This window comes from Cucurbita pepo, unplaced genomic scaffold, assembly GCF_057944985.1.
Source record: "Cucurbita pepo subsp. pepo isolate OVF unplaced genomic scaffold, ASM5794498v1 scafford_10, whole genome shotgun sequence".
Taxonomy (NCBI): domain Eukaryota; kingdom Viridiplantae; phylum Streptophyta; class Magnoliopsida; order Cucurbitales; family Cucurbitaceae; genus Cucurbita; species Cucurbita pepo.
Window position 1 is genome coordinate 236,040 of NW_028257915.1, and position 6,702 is coordinate 242,741.

Consider the following 6,702-nt stretch of genomic DNA (forward strand, 5'->3'; position numbering starts at 1 on the left):
GGAGATTCAAAAGTAAATATTTGCACGGTTGAAGTAGTGGATGAAGTTGCAAGCATCATTTCATGAGTGGTTAGAAAACTTTATTTATTATTTTAATTTCATAAAGTTTGTAATGCTCAAATTGACTTCGTTTTCTGTGGAGATTTAAAGGGATCGAGATTAAATCACGAACACTAACTTCTTTGTTGGGAGACTATAAATACCCAAAAATTATTATGTAAAAGCATATTTGTGATCAATGAAATTGATCTCTCAAGTTGAGACGATCCCCCTCATAGAAATCTGAGCATATATTTGTCATTTCTAAGTTTCATGCAATTCTTGTGGTAGATTGCATCTTAGTCATTCAATCAAGCCTTGATCAAGTTTGATTGTGAAATGACTCAATTTATAATAAGGTTCCAAATCTTGTTTCTCAATCTTCGATCTCATTATCTAATTTTAGCTTTGACTCAATTTAGAACAAGGATTCTTGGTTCTACAAAAGCTTGGCTCGTTGGGCTGAAGATTTCGATTGGTCTATCATCCTTCAACGGGATCTTCTATCCCCATGACTTGCTCTGATGCGGTCGTTCTTCTAACGCCGATGACACGTCCAGTTGTCGATATTGGTAATGTGAGTTTGTAACCCATCCATTGAGGTTCTTGGAATGATTCTATAGCTTATCATTTCCATGTTGGGAGTTGGATCATGGGTCTTGGGCGAGGAATCCTTGATTTACCGCCCTTCTAGTTGAAGGAAGTGTCATAAGGCTAGTTTTTTTTTCAATTTTTTTCAATTTTATCGATTTTTTTTAGTGATTTTATTTTATTTTATTTCAATTTTGTCAAACTCAATCCGGTGTTCATCTCAATCATTTCAACCCTGTTGGCGTTCAATAAGAGAGACCTTGGAAATAACCTGTAACTATTCAACTGGATTATCACATTAACAATTTGAATCAAATAAAGTGACATTAACCATTTGAATCACCTCAACCCCACTTGTTGAACTTGACCAAATGTCTATAACATAACACTAACAAAGGTACAAAGTAACACAAACAAAGGTACAAAGTAACACTAACAAAGGTACAAAGTTCATAAAAGTCTTTTTAATCTAAAATACCATTGAACTTGACCATTATAGTGCCTCTCAAACGTAGGTAAAGTTTAAATTCGAGTCGACTTGTCAAACTCACTCGGGTGCTCATCTCAACCATGATGGCGTTCAACAAGAGAGACCTCGAAAATAGCCGGATTATCGCATTAACCATTTGAATCGCCTCAACCCCACTTGTTGAAATTGAAACAAATATCTATAACATAACACTAACATAGGTACAATGTTCATAAAAGTCTTTAATCTATGATACTATTGAACTTGACCATTAAAGTACCTCTCAAAATGAGGTAAAGTTTAAATATAATTGGTGACAAAAGATGAAACTATAAAATAAAAAGAAATAAGAAAATAATATTCAATTTCAGAGAATCAAACCAGAATCTCCTAGGTGAAAGCCACATATCCAAACCGTTGGACAACAATGAATTTTTTGTGTAGTTCTCCTAAAGTCTTTTGTCTAATCGTTCAAGAGTTTTACTATGATGTTTTGGGTAATGTCTATCTCTTCAACACGTCCTTTCATGTGTGTGATAGAGTTCTCAGAATTACCGCGACGTTTCGAGCTGTTCGATCGTGTGGCCTTTCTTCAAAAGGGTCAACATCAAACTTCGATCGTGTGGCTCTTTCTTCAAAAGGGTCAACATCAAACATCAGGTTTTTGATTGGCAACCCGTCTAGAGCGTCGATTGCATCGATTCCATTCACCTTCGAGCGCCATGAGTTTATGGTGCATGACCCCTTTTTTAAACCATTCACCTTCGAGCGCCACCATAGTTTTGCATCGTCCATGAGATGCATTGCGACCAACGTAACTCTTAGGTCCTATGAGCAAGTTCCTGTAACCTTCAAGCATTGTTCTACGTCAAAAATAAAGCTTTTTAATTCCTTAGCATCCCGAATTCCATTTAAGGGGTTATGTTCTTGGATTTTAAGTTTGTTAAGCCCACTTGAACTTGGCTTGAGGTGTGGTTCTCTATAGCCCAACTTGTCAAACTCACTCGAGTGCTCATCTCAACCATGATGTCGTTCAACAAGAGAGACCTCGAAAACGACTGGATTATCGCATGAACCATTTGAATTGAACAAAATATCTATAACATAACTCTATTCCATTGCCCAGAATCAAACTTGAGTCTCCTGGGTGAAAGCCAGATATCCTGACCGCTAGACAACAATGGATTTTTGATGTAGATGTCCTGAAGTCTTTTGTGAGATCGCTGAAGAGTTTTAGCACGATCTTTTGCTTATTGAGTAACTCTTCGACACGTCCTTCCCTGTGTGTGTTAGAGTTCTCAGGGCTACCCCAACGTTTTGAGTTGTTCGATTGTGTGGCTCTTTCTTCAAAAGAGTCAATATCAAATGTAGGTCTTTGATTGGCAACCCATCCAGGGGAGCGTTGATTGCATCAATTCCATCAACGATCTTCCCATGAGTTTATGGTGCATGACCCATTTTTTATACCATTCACCTTCGAGCACTACCAAAGTTTTGCATCGTCCATGAGATGCATTGCGGCTAACGTAACTCTCAGAGTCATGTGTTTGATCCACGTTCACCCCACCTGATTCAAGTTAACTAAGTTCTATAACAGGACTATTCAATCTAAAATTAGTGACTATTTCTTTTTAAAATCTCAATAAATAGAGAAATCTAAATTTAGTGATTATTTCTTTTTAGAATTTCAGAATTTTCATTTTAATGTTAGCGTGAATAGCTGAATTGGGAGTGAGAGTGGGTCTGTAGTTTAAAATTTCAATGAATTAGCGTAAAAAAATTTTACTCATGAATTTTTATTTTAATGTTAGCCTGGATAGCTGAAGTGGGAGTGGGTACGTAGATCTAAAGATAGCGTGGATTCCTAATTCTTTATTTCACTATAAATGCTCTATAAGAATTCTTTATTTGACTATAAATGCTCTGTAAGATATTTAGTAAAATGACTCATCTTATTGCATGGAACAATAAAATTGATGTTCCCGTAGGTGATGATTTTTCTGATTCGAGGACGAATCCTTTTGAAGAAGGGGATGACGATAAGAATCACGGTGTTCCAACTGGACCTATAGCACAACCCAAGGCCAAGAAGATTCAACAAGCATTCATACTTCATCTACAAAATCTGATAGGCTAGGTTCAACCATCATTTCATGTGTTACAAGCTGATTCGTTTGAGTCAAGACCATTTCATAAAGTTTGTAATGCTCAGATTGACTTCGTTTTCTGTGGAGATTTAAAGGGATCGAGATTAAATCACGAACACTAACTTCTTTGTTGGGAGACTATAAATACCCACAAATTATTATGTAAAAGCATATTTGTGATCAATGAAATTGATCTCTCAAGTTGAGACGATCCCCCTCGGAGCATATCTTTGTCATTTCTAAGTTTCATGCAATTCTTGTGGTAGATTGCATTTTAGTCATTCAATCAAGCCTTGATCAAGTTCGATTGTGAAATGACTCATTTTTTATACCATTCACTTTCGAGCGCCAAAATAGTTTTGCATCGTCCATGAGATGCATTGCGACCAACGTAACTCTTAGGTCCTATGAGCAAGTTCCTGTAACCTTGAAGCATTGTTCTACGTCAAAAATAAAGCTTTTTAATTCCTTAGCATCCCGAATTCCATTTAAGCGGTTGTGTTCTGTGAAGCCCACATGAACTTTGCTTGAGGTGTGGTTCTCTACAGCCCAACTTGTCAAACTCAGTAAGCCCACATGAACTTTGCTTGAGGTGTGGTTCTCTACAGCCCAACTTGTCAAACTCACTCGAGTGCTCATCTCAACCATGACGTTGTTCAACAAGAGAGACCTCAAAAACGACTGGATTATCGCATTAACCATTTGAATTGAACAAAATATCTATAACATAACTCTATTCCATTGCCCAGAATCGAACTTGAGTCTCCTAGGTGAAAGCCAGATATCCTGACCGCTAGACGACAATGGATTTTTGGTGTAGATGTCCTGAAGTCTTTTGTCAGATTGCTGAAGAGTTTTAGCACGATCTTTTGCTTATTGAGTAACTCTTCGACACGTCCTTCCCTGTGTGTGTTAGAGTTCTCAAGGCTACCGCGACATTTTGAGCTGTTCGATTGTGTGGCTCTTTCTTCAAAAGAGTCAATATCAAATGTTAGGTCTTTGATTGGCAACCCATCCAGGGGAGCGTCGATTGCATCAATTCCATCAACGATCTTCCCATGAGTTTATGGTGCATGACCCATTTTTTATACCATTCACCTTTGAGCACTACCATAGTTTTGCATCGTCCATGAGATGCATTGCGGCTAACGTAACTCTCAGGTCGTATGAGAAAGTTCCTGTAGCACTCAACTCTCGGGTCGTATGATAGAGTTCTTAGAGCTGCCACGACATTTCGAGGTGTTCGATCGTGTGGCTTTTTCTTCAAAAGAGTCAACATCAAACGTCAGGTCTTTAATTGGCAACACATCAAGGGGAGAGTCGATTGCATCGATTCCATCAACGGTCTTCCCATGAGTTTATGGTGCATGACCCATTTTTTATATCATCCACCTTCGAGCGCCACCGTCATGAGATGCATTGTGGCCAACGTAACTCTTAGGTCCTATGAGCAAGTTCCTGTAACCTTCAAGTATTGTTCAACGTCAAAAATAAAGTTTTTTCATTCCTTACCATCCTGGTTCCCATTTAAGGGTTTGTGTTTTTGGATTTTCAGTTTGTTAAGCCAAACATGAGCTTGGCTTGGGGTGTGGTTCTCTACGACTCTCCTTGTCAAACTCACTCTGGTGCTCATCTCAGTCATCTCAGCCATGATGGCGTTCAACAAAAGAGACCTTGAAAATGACCTTGTCACATTAACCATTTGAATGACCTCAACCTCACTTGTTGAAATCGAACCAAATATCTATGACATAACACTATTAAAGGTTCAAAGTTCATAAAAGTCTTTTTAATCTAAGATACTATTGAACTTGACCATTATATGTCTCTCAAACCAACTTCATAAAAGTCTTTTGAATTTAAGATATTATTGAACTCATCCATTATAGTGCTTCTCTACGTAAAGTTTAAATATAATTGGTGACAAAAGATGAAACTATAAAATAAAAGAAATAAGAAAATAAAATTTCATTGTCGAGAATAAAACTCGGGTCTCCTCGATGAAAGCCAGATCTTCTGTGTAATGTCTAACTCTTGGACACGTTTTTTTTATATGTGTGATAGAGTTCTCAGAGATATCGCCACGTTTCTTGTTGTTCGATAAGTGGCTCTTTCTTCAAAAGAGTCAACATCAAACATTAGGTCTTTGATTGGAAACCCATACAGGGGAGCGTCGAGTGCTTCAATTCCATCGATGGTCTTCCCATAATCTTTTGGTGCATGACCAGTTTTTTATACAATTCACCTTCAAGCGCCACCATAGTTTTGCATCGTCCATGAGATGCATCGTCCATGAAACTAGTTTTACATAGTAACGTTGCTTTTTGCTCCTATTGGTGGAAGAATAATAGGTCGATTATACCTATAGGGTAGTTTTAAGCGTGACAACGAGACTAATTTTGTTTTTTAGTTAAAAATTTGAATTATAACAATCTGCCTAAAACCCTCGGACTAATTTTGCTTCATTTCTAAATTCAAGCAGACAAAGTAGAAAAATGAAAACATGTAAATTGTAAGCTACATCATCAAGATTCTTATGTAACAAAATTCTAAACATCTTGTCATCAATAATAGTGAAAATAAAAAAATAAAGCTATTCATTATGTCATAAATAAGGAAAAATTGAATAGAAATAAAATAGTAATAACGAATAGTTTCTTTTGGAGATATGGGGTATCGATCCGATCCCCGTACCTCTCGCATGCTAAGTAAGCAATCTACCATCTAAGCTACATTCCCACAATACTTATATCAGAAACCCTAAATGTCCCGTCATCAATTCTAGTGAAAATGAAAGAATATCTCCGCTAATTATGTCATAAATAAGGAAAGGTTGAATAAAAGTAAAATATTAATAATAAATAGTTGAAAATGAAAAAATATCTCTGCTAATTATATCATAAATAAGAAAATGTTGAATAAAAGTAAAATATTAATAAAAATAGTTTCTTTTGGAGATGGGGATATCCCTTTGCCTCTCATGCTAAATGAGCTACATCCCCATCATACAACCCTAAATTTCCCATCATAAGCTACAGTGAAAATGAAGAAAATCTAGAGATGCAGGGTATCGATCCCCATACCTCTCACATTCAAAGCGAGTGCTCTACCATCTAAGCTATATCCCCACAATTCTTATGTCACAAAGTCCTAAACATCTCGTCATCAGTAATAGTAAAAATGAAAAACTATCCCGCCTCATTATGTCCTAAATAAGAAAAAATTGAAAAGAAATAATATATTTAGTAATCGATTCAATTGGAGATGCAAGGTATTGATCCCCGTACTTTTCACATGGGAAATGAACGCTCTACCATTTGAACTACATCCCCACGATTCTTATGTCACAAAATCCTAAACGTCTCGTCATCAATAATAGTGACATGAAAAACTATCCATGCTCATTATGTCTTAAATAAGAAAAAATTGAAAAGAAATAATATATGTAGTGATCGA